Source organism: Jaculus jaculus, chromosome 5 (assembly GCF_020740685.1).
Source record: "Jaculus jaculus isolate mJacJac1 chromosome 5, mJacJac1.mat.Y.cur, whole genome shotgun sequence".
NCBI lineage: Eukaryota > Metazoa > Chordata > Mammalia > Rodentia > Dipodidae > Jaculus > Jaculus jaculus.
Window position 1 is genome coordinate 87,271,410 of NC_059106.1, and position 15,158 is coordinate 87,286,567.

General features: G+C 38.9%; 1 protein-coding gene across 2 annotated transcripts in view; it reads right to left on the reverse strand.

Annotated features, from left to right (window-relative positions):
- Agbl4 (AGBL carboxypeptidase 4) overlaps window positions 1–15,158 on the reverse strand; it is a 1,499,625-nt gene that overhangs the window by 520,787 nt on the left and 963,680 nt on the right. The gene's annotated exons all lie outside the window — the stretch shown is intronic.

Below are 15,158 nucleotides of genomic sequence, written 5' to 3' on the forward strand. Positions count from 1 at the left end.
CAACAAATGAGATCCCCAGGTTTAGGGTTTGACTTGTGACAGCCTCAAAAACTACTCATTCCTTTCATTGGATGTTCTTGATGCAGCTTCCCAAGGCTTCTGACAAGCCTCACCACCTCCTTTGCTCACAGTTCTAGATCCATTGTGGGCATGCCCATGACAGCTGTGCCCCTCAGCATGTGGATGGGGCTACTCAGAGATCATGGGTGCCTAATGTATGGAGGCAGTCCTGTCAGAATTGCTTGGAGTTATTCATTTTGCCTTCAATGTTTCTGACAGGATGTTTTGATAAAATAAATCTATTTTAAGTGACTGTAATGAAATACTAACCACTTTTTGAAGGGCTTTTAAGATGTTTTAAGAAGTTTCAGATCAAAGGCCCTGAGAAGTCAGACTTTGTGCATTAAATATTTAGTTCTAATTTAGCCACTTGAAAACTCAGGCATTTTGACACCACACATTGTAGTTGGGGACACACTCATATTAAAGACACAGGCATTAGGACTCAGCATCAGGAGGCCTATATTTTGACTACAATGCCAGAAGACATGACCTTCAAGGCTTCCCATCTAAGAATTCAGGATCTGAGAGAATTATTCATGATCTATGACGGTTGAGAAATAGGCCTTTACCAAATGCTGACTTCAGGGATCTGCTTTCTCACTGCCAACACCAGTCTCAGTGCTTGCCATTTTGTACATGTTATGCCCAATTCTTGGCAACCCCAGTGACCACCAAGGAGAACCATACATGTATGCAAGGGCAAGGAGCTTTATTTCATGCTTAAGCATGGTCTCTTGACTTCACCAATGCAGTGGATCCATACAAGAGCACCGAGTAGCAGGAGGGTAGGATTTATATAGGGATTTGAACAAAGAAGTACGGCATGGGTACATGATTGGTTGATTTAAACAGTACCTGCACTTGTACTCTTCTGATTGGCTTGGGATTTTGGTGGCAAATTTGGGGCAGGAGCTAGAGGAACTCTAGGCAGAGGTAATCTCCATTGTGATTGGCTAAGCAAGTAGCAGTAACATTTGTATGCTTTTGATTAGCTGGGGCAGAAGGGCAGAAGGGAAAGGCCTCAGGAATGTCCTTGGCATGTCTAGGGCTGACTCAGCCCTTGGGTGGATATCTTTCCTGACTATATGTCAGGGTAATTGCCTTCTGCTTAAGCAGGAACTTGAAATTTAGGCCTAGCCAGGGCAGTGCCCTACTGAATCCCTTCATGGCATCAGTTTAGTTTCTGGGTCTTTCAGTACACTGCCACTTGGAGCTCACCTAAAGGCTTCAGACTTTCTATATGCTTTGTGACTCAGCTGAAAACTCTATTCAGAAACCACACATACATTCATAGAGTACTGGAGGTAAGGCTCAATGAGGAAAAGAGATCTGTACAAAGACACATTAAAAGTGAGTGGTGAAGACTTCCAGTTAAGATGGCAGCATAGGTACCATGCCAAAGCAGCCTGGGGAAGACCAAAAAATCCCAGCAAAATACACACTTTTACTAAAAAGGGAGGTGTATAGGAAATTGAAGCAGCAGCAGAGAAGTAGAAGAGATCCAGAGCTTCCAGGGCCCGCACAGGATGGCAAAAGTGGCCCTGGCAGCTCTGCCAACTGCAGCGGCGGCAGCGCAACAGAAAGCCGCCAGGCTCGGCTCCAGCCACGGGAAAGGCCAGGTACAGGAGCTTCCACTCACACCGGTGCTATCAGCAACTCAGGAAACGTGAAGGGAGAGTGGGAGTGAGCAACGGAGGAACAGACCATGAGGTAGAAGAACACGTGGAGCAGTGAGAGAACCAGAGCAGCTGCAGCTCCCTCCAGCTCCAGCCAACAGAGCAGTGTCCTGGGACCTGGACACGACAACTTGGGTGGACAGTGGGACCCAAACAGGAACAAAGTCGGGGAGCAACATCAGAGCCTCTGGCACTGGTAACAGCAGCCCCAGCAGCAGCAGACCCAGGAGCGGCAGCAGCGGCAGACCGAGCAGCAGCAGCTTCAGTGGCAGCAGCAGCAGTTGACCCAGCAGCAGCAGCTTCAGCAGCAGCAGCAGCAGCAGCAGCAGCAGCAGCAGAGGCAGCAGAGGCAACAGCAGCGGTGGGGCCAGCAGCAGAGCTTCAGCTGCTGACAGACCCAGCAGAGGCACCTTTAGCATCAGCAGTTCCAGCAACAGGGGTGCTGATCTGCAGGGCCACAGTTGCCAGGCTCGGTTTGCCCCTTAGAAAAACCAGTGCCCCACTCCAGAAATCAGAAGAGAAGCCCGACGACCCAGACAGCAACTTGACTGAGACCAAAATCACCCAAGGTAACTGGGATTGCACCAAGGAAGGGTCTCACTTGGTCACAAGCTGACTTGGATCCCTCAACAGACCAGAAATCTTAATCTCTATGGTGATAGAGGATCTGGTTGTTATAATAACTACTCTGGCATACATACTTGAGGCTGTTTTTGATAGAATGGGTACAGTGTTTAGTTAAATTTTAGAATCTACCTGTATTTTATTCCACTCAGCCTAATTGAATACTCCCATACCAGGGAAACTCAACCCCTAGGAGCACCTTTGTAGATACTCTCAGAGTCTTAAGAGCCACACCTAATACCTTAAGCTCCTACCCTGAAAATATATAACATCAAATCAATTGATACAGCTAAGAATACCCAGCTAGCTAGAAAATCTAAGCATTAACTTAATCCAAGATGCAAAAATATATACATTATAACACAAGAAACACTAAAAAGCAAGATGATACAAATCCACCTAAAAGTATTAATGCATCAGAAATGGCCTCCAGTGTGAAAGAGTTAGAGGAAATGCCTGAAAAAGATTTCAGAAGAATGATTATAAATATGTTCAAAGAAGTCAGAGAACAAATCAAAGGAGTTAAAAGGAACTTAAAGAGGAAATCAAAGGAATCAAAGAAGATGCAGGACACCAATTTCATGAAATAAAGAAGGTAATACAACACATAAATAAGGAAATAGAAATAATAAAGAAAAACCAGTCAGATTTACTAGCAATGAAGAACACAGTTAATGATATAAAAAACTGTAGAAAATCTCACCAGTAGAATGGATGAAGGAGAGGACAGAATATCTAAGCTAGAAGACCAGGTGGCAGATCTAATACAGGCCAACAAAGAGAAAGACAAATTTATAGAAAAGTATGAGTGGGAATTTCAAGATATTCGGGACACTATGAAAAGATCCAATATAAGAATTCAGGGCATAGTAGAAGGAGAAGAATTCCACTCCAAAGGCATAGTAGATGTCTTCAACAAAATCATAGAAGAAAATTTCCCCCAAATTGGAAAAGAGGTGCCAGTACAGATACAGGAAGCCTTTAGAACCCCAGCCAGACAAAACCTGGAAAGAACCTCTCCTTGCCATATTATAATCAAACTTCCAAAACACACAACACCAAAGAAAAATTATTGAAAGCAGTTAGAGAGTTACCTACAAAAGCAAGCCCATCAGGATTACAGTAGATTATTCAACACAAACTTTTAAAGCCAGAAGGGCTTGGAGTGATATATTCTAAGTTCTGAAAGATAACAACTGTCAACCAAGGTTACTTTATCCTGCAAAAATATCCATTCAAATAGACAGAGAAATAAGGAAATTCCATGACAAAAGCAGGTTAAAGGAGTATTAGAAAACAAAACCAGCTCTACAGAAAATACTTGATAGAATCCTCCATGCTGAAGAAAAGAAAAAGCATACATATAAGGAACCTAGAAAAAACAAGCAATACTCAAATACTATTTAACACAAGAGAGCACAGGCAGAACCAGAACCATAAAAAAAAAAAAATGGCAAACATAAATATATACCTTTCAATATTATCTCTTAATATCAATGGCCTCAATGCCCCAACGAAAAGACATACGTTTGCAGACTGGGTTAAAAAGCAGGATCCTACAATTTGTTGTCTCCAAGAAACTCACCTTTCTACAAAGGAAAGACATTATCTTAGGGTGAAGGGTTGGAAGATGGTGTTTCAATCAAATGGGCCTAGAAAACAAGCAGGGGTTGCTATCCTAGTTTCTGACAAGGTAGACTTTAGTCCAACGTCAGTCAAGAAAGACAAGGAAGGTCACTTTATATTGATTAAGGGCACACTCCAACAGGAAGTCATTATAATCCTAAACATATATGCACCTAACATGGGGGCTCTCAAATTCATCAAACAAACACTATTAGAACTAAGGTCACAGATAACACCAAACACAGAGGTAGTGGGTGACTTTAACACCCCACTCTCGGCAATTGACAGGTCATCCCAGGGAAAAAATAAACAGAGAGGCATCTGGACTAAATGAGGTCATAGAAGGAATGGACCTAACAGATATACACAGGACATTTCATCCAAAGGCTGCAGAATATACATTCTTTTCAGCAGCACATGGAACATTCTCTAAAATAGACCATATGTTAGGACACAAAGCAAATCTTAACAAATTCAAGAAAACTGAAATAATTCCTTGCATTCTATCTGACCACAATGGAATTAAACTACAAATCAGTAGCAAGAAAGGCTATAGAGCATACACAAAAATCATAGAAACTAAACAATACACTACTAAATGATGAATGGGTCAATGAAGAAATCAAGAAGGAAATCAAAAAATTTATAGAGTCAAATGATAATGAGAACACAACATATCAAAATCTTTGGGACACAATGAAGGCAGTTCTAAGAGGTAAATTTATAGCCTTAAGTGCCTATATTAAGAAATTAGAAAGGCCACAAGTAAATGACCTAATTCTTTGCCTTAAAGCCTGGGAAAAAGAAGAACAAGGCAAACCAAAAATCAGTAGACGGGAAGAAATAATAAAGATTAGGGCAGAAATTAATGAAATAGAAACAAAAAAAAAAAAAAATCCAAAGAATTAATGAAACAAAGAGTTGGTTCTTTGAAAGGATAAACAAGATTGATAAACCCTTAGCAAACCTGACCAAAAAAAAGAGAGAAGAGACACAAATTAATAAAATCAGAGATGAACAAGGTAACATCACAACAGATTCCCAGAAAATTCAAAAAATCATAGGGACATACTATAAAAGCATATACTCCACGAAGTATGAAATTCTGAAAGAAATGGATGATTTCCTTGATTTATATGACCTACTTAAATTAAATCAAGATGAGATTAATCACTTAGATAGACCTATAACAAACATGGAGATCCGAACAGGTATCAATAATCTCCCAACTAAAAAAAGCCCAGACCCAGATGGATTCACTGCTGAATTTTACCAGACCTTTAAGTAAGAGCTAACACCATTGCTTCTTAATCTTTTCCAGGAAAAAGAAAAAGAAGGAATTCTACCAAACTCCTTCTATGAGGCCAGCATCACCCTGATACCAAAACCAGGCAAAGATAGAACAAAAAAAGAAAATTACAGACCAATCTCCCTCATGAACATAGATGCAAAAATTCTCAACAAAATATTGGCAAACAAAATACAAGAGTATATCAAAAAGATCATTCACCCTGACCAAGTAGACTTTATCCCAGAGATGCAGGGATGGTTCAATATATTCAAATCTATAAGTGCAATACATTATATAAATGGGTTGAAGGACAAAAATCACATGATCATCTCATTAGATGCAGAGAAAGCATTTGACAAAATCCAACATCCCTTCATGATAAAAGTACTACAGAGACTGGGAATAGAAGGAACATATCTCAATATAATAAAAGCTATTTATGACAAGCCTATAGCCAACATATTACTAAATGAGGAAAAACTGGAAGCTTTTCCACTAAAATCAGGAACAAGACAAGGGTGTCCACTGTCTCCAGTTTTATTTTATATAGTTCTGGAAGTCTTAGCCATAGCAATAAGGCAAGAGACACACATAAAAGGGATACAAATTGGAAAGGAAGAGATCACGTTATCATTATTTGCAGATGACATGATTATATACATAAAGGACCCTAAAGACTCTACTAGCAAACTGTCAGAGCTGATCAAAACCTACAGCCATGTAGCAGGATACAAAATAAATAAACAGAAATCAGTAGCCTTCATATATGCTAACAACAAACACACAGAGAATGAAATAAGAGAATCACTCCCATTCACAATTGCTTCAAAAAAATAAAAAGTACCTTGGAATAAACCTAACCAAGGAAGTAAAGAATCTCTACAATGAGAACTTTAAAACACTCAAGCGAGAAATTGCAGAAGACACTAGAAAGTGGAGAAACATCCCCTGTTCCTGGATTGGAAGAATCAATATTGTGAAAATGGCAATCTTACCAAAAGCAATCTACACATTTAATGCAACCCCTATCAAAATTCTAAAAGCATTCGTCATGGAAATAGAAAAAACAATCCAAAAATTCATTTGGAATCACAAAAAACCTCGAATATCTAAAATCATTCTGAGCAACAAAAATAAGGCTGGTGGTATCACCATACCTGATTTTAATCTATACTACAGAGCCATAGTAACAAAAACAGCATGGTACTGGCACAAAAACCAACATGTAGATCAGTGGAACAGAATAGAGGACCCAGACGTACGCCCAAGTAGCTATAGCCACCTGATATTTGATAAAAATGCCAAAAATACTCATTGGAGAAAAGACATCCTCTTCAGCAAATGGTGTTGGGAAAACTGGATAAATATCTGTAGAATGATGAAAATAGATTCTTCTCTCTTGCCATGCACAAGAATTAAGTCCAAATGGATTAAAGACCTTAACATCAGACCTGAAACTCTGAAACTGCTAGAGGAAAAAGTAGGGGAAACCCTTCAACATGTTGGTCTTGGCAAAGACTTTCTGAATACAACCCCAATTGCTCAGGTAATAAAACCACAGATTAATCACTGGGACTTCATGAAATTACAAAGATTTTGCTCTGCAAAGGACACAGTGAAAAAAGCAAAGAGGCAACCTACAGCATGGGAAAAAATCTTCGCCAGCTATATATCTGATAGAGGCTTAATATCTAGGTTATACAAAGAACTCAAAAAGTTAAATAATAAGGAATCAAACAAGCCAATCAAAAAATGAGCTATGGAGCTAAATAGAACATTCTCAAAGGAAGAAATATAAATGGCATATAAACATCTAAAAAAGCGTTCTACATCACTAGCCATCAGGGAAATGCAGATTAAAACTACATTGAGATACCATCTCACTCCTGTCAGATTGGCCACCATCATGAAAACAAATGATCATAAATGTTGGCGGGGGTGTGGAAAAAGAGGAACCCTTCTACACTGCTGGTGGAAATGCAATCTGGTCCAGCCATTGTGGAAATCAGTGTGGAGGTTCCTAAAACAGGTAAGGATTGATTGTCAGAGACCATGACCTGGCTGCCCTGGGACAAAAAGAAAAGCAGCCCTTGTGCGGCTCCTACCCTGAGAACAAACGACTGCTCTGAGAAATGTTACAAGATGTTACAATCTGAGAGAAGCCACAGGCTGTTCCAGAAGATTACGGCCAGGTGGCCTCATCTCCTCCTTTCCTTGTGCCCCCCTGCTTGATCCCCCTGCTTGCTGGTTGATTATAAAAGAGCTAAAAAATCCAACATTAAACGAGACTTTGACGAAACCTCTGCTTGGTCTCCTTCTTCTTTTCCGCCTGTTCTTTACAGGTTGCAGCCCTCCTTGACCACCCCACGTAATATTGGCCCCGCAGGTCGGGGGCAATTGATCTACCATATGATCCAGCTATAGCACTCCTAGGCATATATCTGAAGGAATCATCTCATTTCCTTACAAGTACATGCTCAACCATGTTTATTGCTGCTCAATTTATAATAGCTGGGAAATGGAACCAGCCTAAATGTCCCTCAACTGATGAGTGGATAATGAAGATGTGGCACATTTATACAATGGAGTTCTACTCAGCGGTAAAGAAAAATGAAGTTATGAAATTTGCAGAAAAATGGATGGACCTGGAAAGGATTATACTAAGTGAGGTAACCCAGGCCCAGAAAGCCAAGCGCCACATGTTCTCTCTCATATGTGGATCCTAGCTACAGATGATTGGGCTTCAGCGTGAGAATGAAAATACTTAGTAGCAGAGGACAGTAAGTTAAAAAGGAGACATAAAGGGAAGAGAAAGGAAGGGAAGAGGGTACTGAATAGGTTGACATTGTATATATGTAAGTACAATGATTGAGATGGGGAGGTAATATGATGGAGAATGGAATTTCAAAGGGGAAAGTTTGGGGGGGGGAGGGAGGGAATTACCATGGGATTTTTTTTATAATCATGGAGAATGCTAATAAAAATTAAAAAAATAAAATAAAATAGAATAATAAAAGAAAAAAAAAGTGAGTGGCAAGGCTAGGGGTGACATCAGTTCCATAATCTTTTCAATATATTATATTCCTTCAGTGACCAGTCAGTACCACAGGGTTAGACATGCAAAGAAAAGAAGAAGCTTAGAATAAGATAACCCTTTCCCAGAAAAAAAAAGACTATACTCACTGTAGTATAACCCCTCCTTGACATCTAGCATTGGAGAATTGGAGCATCCCATTAATATATTTTTGCAAGCAAGTGCCTTTATCCACTGAACCATTGCTATAGCCCTAAACACATTTTTGGATCTCAGGTGGCAAAACCTTGGTGTAAATTCACAGTAGGATTTGGTCAACCCACAGCTTATAACTTCAAACTTGTTTCTTCTTTTCTCTAATTGCAATCAGTCTTGTGAATTTTAGCTCATAGATGTTTCTCAAACTTCTCAATTCTTTCATTGTTCTTACTGACAATATTGTTAACACTTTAAAATTTTCTTGGCCCTAGTATCCATCCTCACATACCAACAACTTCATGTAAAATGTTTGACCTTGTTACTCTCTTGTTTTTACCCCTACTTTGAAATTTTCATAACAATCAGAATACAAACAAATAACCCTACAGGCTGCCTCTTTCAGTGTGGCTTCTGTGTACCTCTTCTGGGCTCCTCACTCATGGACCTTCAAAATCCAGTCAATGATAGTTCTAGCTCTGGCTCAACAGAAGAATAGGAAACATCAGCACACCCTGTTACAACAGGCTGCTATGGGAGAAGCTAGTCCTCAATAGCAGGAATGTCTCTACAGCCTGGATAACTGCTCAGTGAGATGTTGTAGAAAAGCCCTGTTCTTACAAAAGTGGATAATTATATGACATGTGAGAGAAATCTCTTAAAGAGACTTCCAGTAGTTTCTGAATAGCTTGGATCCTTAGCAGCTTTCTAGAACCGTGGTGGTGGTGAAGTATTCCATTATTTACATCTAGCATCTTTTATTCTTCCCAAACCAGTACCATGTGGATGCTGCTGAAATGTTCTACTGTAAACTTAAAGCCTCCTCTTGGACTGCAGCTATAGCAGCTTCTGTATACTGACCTTGGGGAGTAAAGATTGCCTGAATTCTTCCTTCAAGCCTTTACCTTGAATTAGCATCTTACTATCTTGAGCCTTTAATGTGCTGGTTCTTGCCCTCAGGGCATCCTTCCTATTGTTCCAGTGCGGAGCAGCTGGCTTATCTTTAATGGTGTAATCTCTTCAACAACTACAGCCAGAGGCTGCAGTTTCTGGGCCCCTGGGATTTTAAATGTGCTTACATCTATTTCTGTGTCAAACTTTATATATTTCATACCTTTATGTTCTGCTCTATGTTTTCTTCTCTTTCATTTTAGATTTAGATTAAGACAGCTAAAAGAATGCATACCACAAATTGAATGTCATTATGCCTTGAAATTTCCTCTGCCAAACCCATTAGTCTATTATTTTAAATTCAACTTCATTCAAATTCTCAAGACATGGGCAGAATGTAGCCAGTTTCTTTGTCAGGTCATCACAATAACTGCCTCTAGCCAGTTCCCAAGAAAGTCCATATTCTTCTTTGGAACTTTATGGACCAAGCTTCCATGGTTGAAATTTCCCCCTGCAGTTTAATCTTCTAAATTCACATCACAATGGTCCATTAAGCTCTACTTATATCATTGTAAACCTTTTCAAATACAAATTTCCAAGCTCTAACCTAGTTCTCTGACAAACCAATTTCAAAGCCTCAAAACAACTTGGTCAGATTTACCACAATCCTACTTCTTGGCACAAATTTTCTAGGTCAATTACTTTCTCCTTACTAGGACAAAATACCTACCCACAAGTAGTTTAAGGATGGGAAAAGGTATATTTTTGCCTTATAGTTTCAAGGGGAAATCTATCATGGCTAGAAAAACAGGGCAAGAGAAGGAACCAGCATCATACTATCACCTCAGCATGGAAGTAGAGAAAAGGCACCAAGGAAGGTTAGACTGTACACCTTAAGGTCTGTGCCTTTGACATACTTTCTCCAGCAACACTCTACATCTTAAACGGTATTGCTCCAAACTGCCACCAGCTAGGGATTAGTATTCAAACACGAGTGCTCTTTTTATAGTTTGCATCTAAACCACCATAAGCACATAGTCACAGAGAAGACTGAAGCAGATCAAGTCCTGGGGCAGGTTAGCAAAGCAGGAAAGTAGAGATGTAGTAGCAATATTACCCCACCCACTGGCTGACTCATGAAGATAAAGTCCCTCCCCACCCCTGAAAATGTCCATAATCCTGTAAGATTCACACAACAAAAGAAAGGTTGTCAGAGAAGAGGTTTAGACACCTTAGAGAATAAATTAAAGTCAGATAGCTCTACTCATAAATCCTGGTTCTAGTACTTACTAGCTATGTGAGCTTAGACAAGTTAGTTGACATGAATCTGGGTTTCATTCTCTGGGTAAGAAAATAGTGTATGCAACATATTGTTAATTACAAAGATGCAACCATTATATGAGGTGAGGTAAGTTTGTGGAACCTAATTCATTCTGTGCTATGGTCTGAAGTTTACCACTTTGCTGACAAAATTCACATGTTGAAGTCTAAATCATTGCAATGGTATTTTGAGGTGGAGTCTTGGGAAAGACCTTAAGTCATGAGCATGAGCATGGAGACCTCATGAGTGGGATTACTAACCCTATAAGGGTCTGAAAAGATCAAAGCTATCTCTTTTTGAAATGTGATGACACAATAAGAAATCAGAAGCCAGATGAAGTGGTAAATGCCTGTAATTCCAGAACTCAGGATGGTGGATGCAAGAGAATCAGGGGTGCAATGTCATGTCTGGCTATATAGTGAGGTCAAGGCTAGTTTGGGCTATATTAGACCCTATTTCAAAACAAACAAAAAAGTCAGCAATATCTAACTTTAACAGAATTCACGTGGGCACTCTGGTCACAGCCCCTTGAACAGTGAGAAATAAATTTCTATATTTTGTATGCTGTTTCTGATTTGTCAATACTGTGTCCTACAGTGTGAGAGAAATCAAACGCACAACATGACTAAAATGACTCTGTGGCAGCATGGAACACATAGTTCCTAGTCAGAAAGCCATGCTTCTGGGTCTACACATCTCTTTTGTTCTTATGTCTTGCTTTTTTCTGCTAGAAATGAAAGGTGCTTTTAGAAGACTCATCTTTCATGTTGTTGTTTTTTTTTTCCCCCGAGTTTAAAGTTAATGACTTCAACTGGTTATAGTGCAGAGATTATGAATAGCAGAAAGAGATGCAAACTTCTAGCTATCTGTCTCTCCTCCACCCTTGTTAATGGCAGCTTGGACAAACAATATCAATATTGGGTGATATTCTGACTGAGTTAGAAAAAGTTAAGAAACCTTTAAGTATGAATGAATATTGTTAAATGGAAAGGAAGAGGCTGATTTGAATTACTGTGGTACATTAATGACATCCTGTGATTATACATTTGAATGTAGGAGACTGGACACCTCAATTCTCTTGTTAACAAAACAATTGCCTTTTAATGCAATGCTATAGCAAATAAGTCAGAAAAAATTATATGAATTTTGGGGTGAAGTTTAGTAATTTAGAGAAAGGTAGTGTAGGTCTAGAGAGATGGCTTAGCAGTTAAGGCACTTGCCTGCAAAGCCAAAGAACCCAAGCTTGATTCCACAGAACCCACGTAAGCAAGGTAGCACATGCATCTAGAGTTTATTTGCAGTAGCTGAATGCCCTGGTGTACCAATTCTCTCTCTTTTCTTCTTCTTTCTCTCTTTTTCAGATAAATAAATATAAATGAAACATTTTTTTAAAAAAGTAAAAGGTAATCTAGTATTTAATCTACTGATCCAATATAAGTTGCTACAGATCAAAGGGGATAAAATGGTTCTATTTTCTGAAATGGTACCTCTTTGTGAATATGAATATTATTATTATTATTATTATTACTATTTTATTTTATTTTTATTTTTTGGTTTTCCAAGGTAGGGTCTAACTCAGGCTGACCTGGAATTCACTATATAATGTTAGGGTGGTATCAAACTCATGGTAATCCTCCTACTTCTGCCTCCCAAGTGCTAGGATTAAAGGCATACACCACCATACAGAGCTGTAAGTCAAGTCCATGTTGAATAAAAGGACCTGATCATTCTATTAAGCCACATTATTGAGCTTATGATGAAAGCATAGCAAGTGCTGTCCCACTACACTAGAGAATCTAGGCTGACCATAAATTTCCATCAATGGGAGGACAGGTATGTTTACCAGGACATACTTGCTCTTAACTTTGAAACAAGGGCCACATTAGAAACAAAGAGATGGGCTGATGTGAGGTGGTTAGAGAAACCCATAGGACTCAAAAGATTGGGGCAGGGCTTATGCCACAGAATCTAAGACTATGACCAAAAGTTTTGGCTAGGAGTTAAAGAGGTAGTTTCAAGGTCAGAGGAGATCCAAGGAGATCCAACAGCTCATTCTAGCTCTGTCATTATCCAATTGTACGAACTTGGATGAGTTCTTTGCCTTCTCAGTTTCAATTTTATAGGCCAAAAACTTAGTTTCTTCTAATTTCAAAAGTATAGTTTAGATATTTTACATATGTTTTTGTCAAAAGAACATAATAATAATTTATTGATCATTCTTTATATAATATCACACTATTATGTTAATTTTAATTACATTCTTACAACATTGGAAAGTTGATCTTATTAAATTGCTTAAAAGTAAGAAACCCTAGATTCCAAGAGACTAGACTAAGTTACATGGGTCATATAACTTGTCATATTTATCTGTAGTCACCTTGTTCATCAATGGAGAAGGTAAATCTCACTGACATTTAAAATAAAAAAATCATAAAACTTTTATCAATGCCACCCCTTACCCCTGTTAAAACATTTGAAAATATTGCCTCAAGGTCAGATTTTTTTCAGGAGCATCTTCTTTATTCATGGTTTTAATAATTAAAGAAGTGACTTGAAGTGTTGGGGATTTGGTAGGTTACTTGCTTAGTATATGGAAGGTCTGAATTTAATCACTAGAACTGCAAAAGAAATAAATAAAAACCACTATAGCAAAAGCAATATGATGAGAAACCAAGTTTAGTTTCCTACTTGCTTAAAGTTTATAGCTTTCAGGTTGGAGAGATGGATTAGCGGGTAAGGTACTTGCTTGCAATGCCTAACAGTCTCGGTTCAATTCCTCAGTACACCTGAAACAAGATGTGCACAAAACAGACATGCATCTGGAATTTGCAGTAGCCATTCTCTCTCTCTCAGTCTCTCTCCCTTCCTCTCTCTCTCTCTCTCTCTCTGTGCTTGCAAATAAATAATATTTTAAAATAAAAAACTTTGTGGAACAGAGAGTTGAGATGGCTTAGCAGTTAAGGTGCTTGACTGCGAAGCCTAAGGACCCAGGTTTGATTCTCCAATACCAACGTAAAGCCAGATGCACAAGATGGTGCTTGTACCTGGAGTTCATTTGCAGAGGCTAGAGGCCCTGGCATACCCATCCCCCAATGCCTCTCTCTTCTCTAACATAAATTAGTAAAATATATTTTTTAATTTGGAACTTTGACTTTAATAGGCAAATGCTAACTGACAGAAATTGGTAAAATATCAGGGATTACCAAGATATAGAGCTAACACTGAAAATTTAAAAAGTTAATGCTATGATCATTCAATTTCATAATGTTTTTGTAAAGAAAAAGAAAGTAACAATCATATATTTGCATCTGCATTTATCATAATTCCTTACTTTCTTTTAGATTGTCGGCTCACAAAACACCGTTAACTAGATTGTTTTGACTATTGGAGTTTGAATAAGAAAGGTCACCCATATTTTAGACACTTGATTCCCAGTGAACAGTGCTGCTTGGGAAGGTGGCAGAACCTGTAGGAGTAGAGAGTGCTGGAGAAAGTGAGTCACAGAGCACAGGCCTCGAGGTTTTATAGCAGGGCTCCACTTTCTGCTTACTTGACTGTGGATGCCAGCCTTTGCTTCCACTGCCACACCTTCTCAACCATGATGGGCTGCATCCTCTTCAACTGTCAGCCAGAACAAATCCTTTACGTCCTTATGCAGTTTCTAGATAGTAAGTCTACTAACTAATAGAGTGCAGTGGTTTGAATAGAAAGCCTACAATATATTCAGTGTTTTATTAGTTTTTAGTTTGGACCTGCAGCCACCTAGCTGGAGGAGGTGTCACTGAGCAGATCTTAAGGTGTGGTGGTGGGTTTGAAATTCCAGTCTAAAGATATGCAAAGTGCCTTATTCCACCTGGAATTCCTGAAGTGTGCTGTGACATTTTTGGCTTGTGGTTTCTGTCTCCCTGCTTGGACCTGTGAAAGCAGGGCCAGCTTCTTCTGCCAATAGGGAACTTCTCCTGGATCTGTAAGCTTTAATAAATCCCTTCCTCGATAACTGTGTTTGGTCTAGAAGTTCATCTCAGTGAACCTGAAGCTGTCTACTACATAGAGTGACTTATTTTTTTGTAATAGTAAAATGTATATCCTTGGAAATTTGTTTTGGCAAACATGTTCTATTACTTATGACCTGTTAGCTCTCATATCCCTGACATCCTTCACTGGAATTGCACTACTGTTCCTAGAACTCATCAAACAAACTCTTTTTTTTTTTTTTTTTTTTTGCAGAGGCAGAAATACTTGTTCTTTTATTTTTCGAAATGCTTTTCTGATCTGGCAAAATTGCTCAAGCACTTTTACCAAGTCAGAAGTATTCATGCCTCTCATTGCTGCCAAGTGCACTCACTTCCTTTGTTATCCTGTCCTAACTTTAAGGAACCTGTAGAATACTGATGACTTTATTTCTGTGGCCACTTCATTTTAGACTTCTCTTTTTTC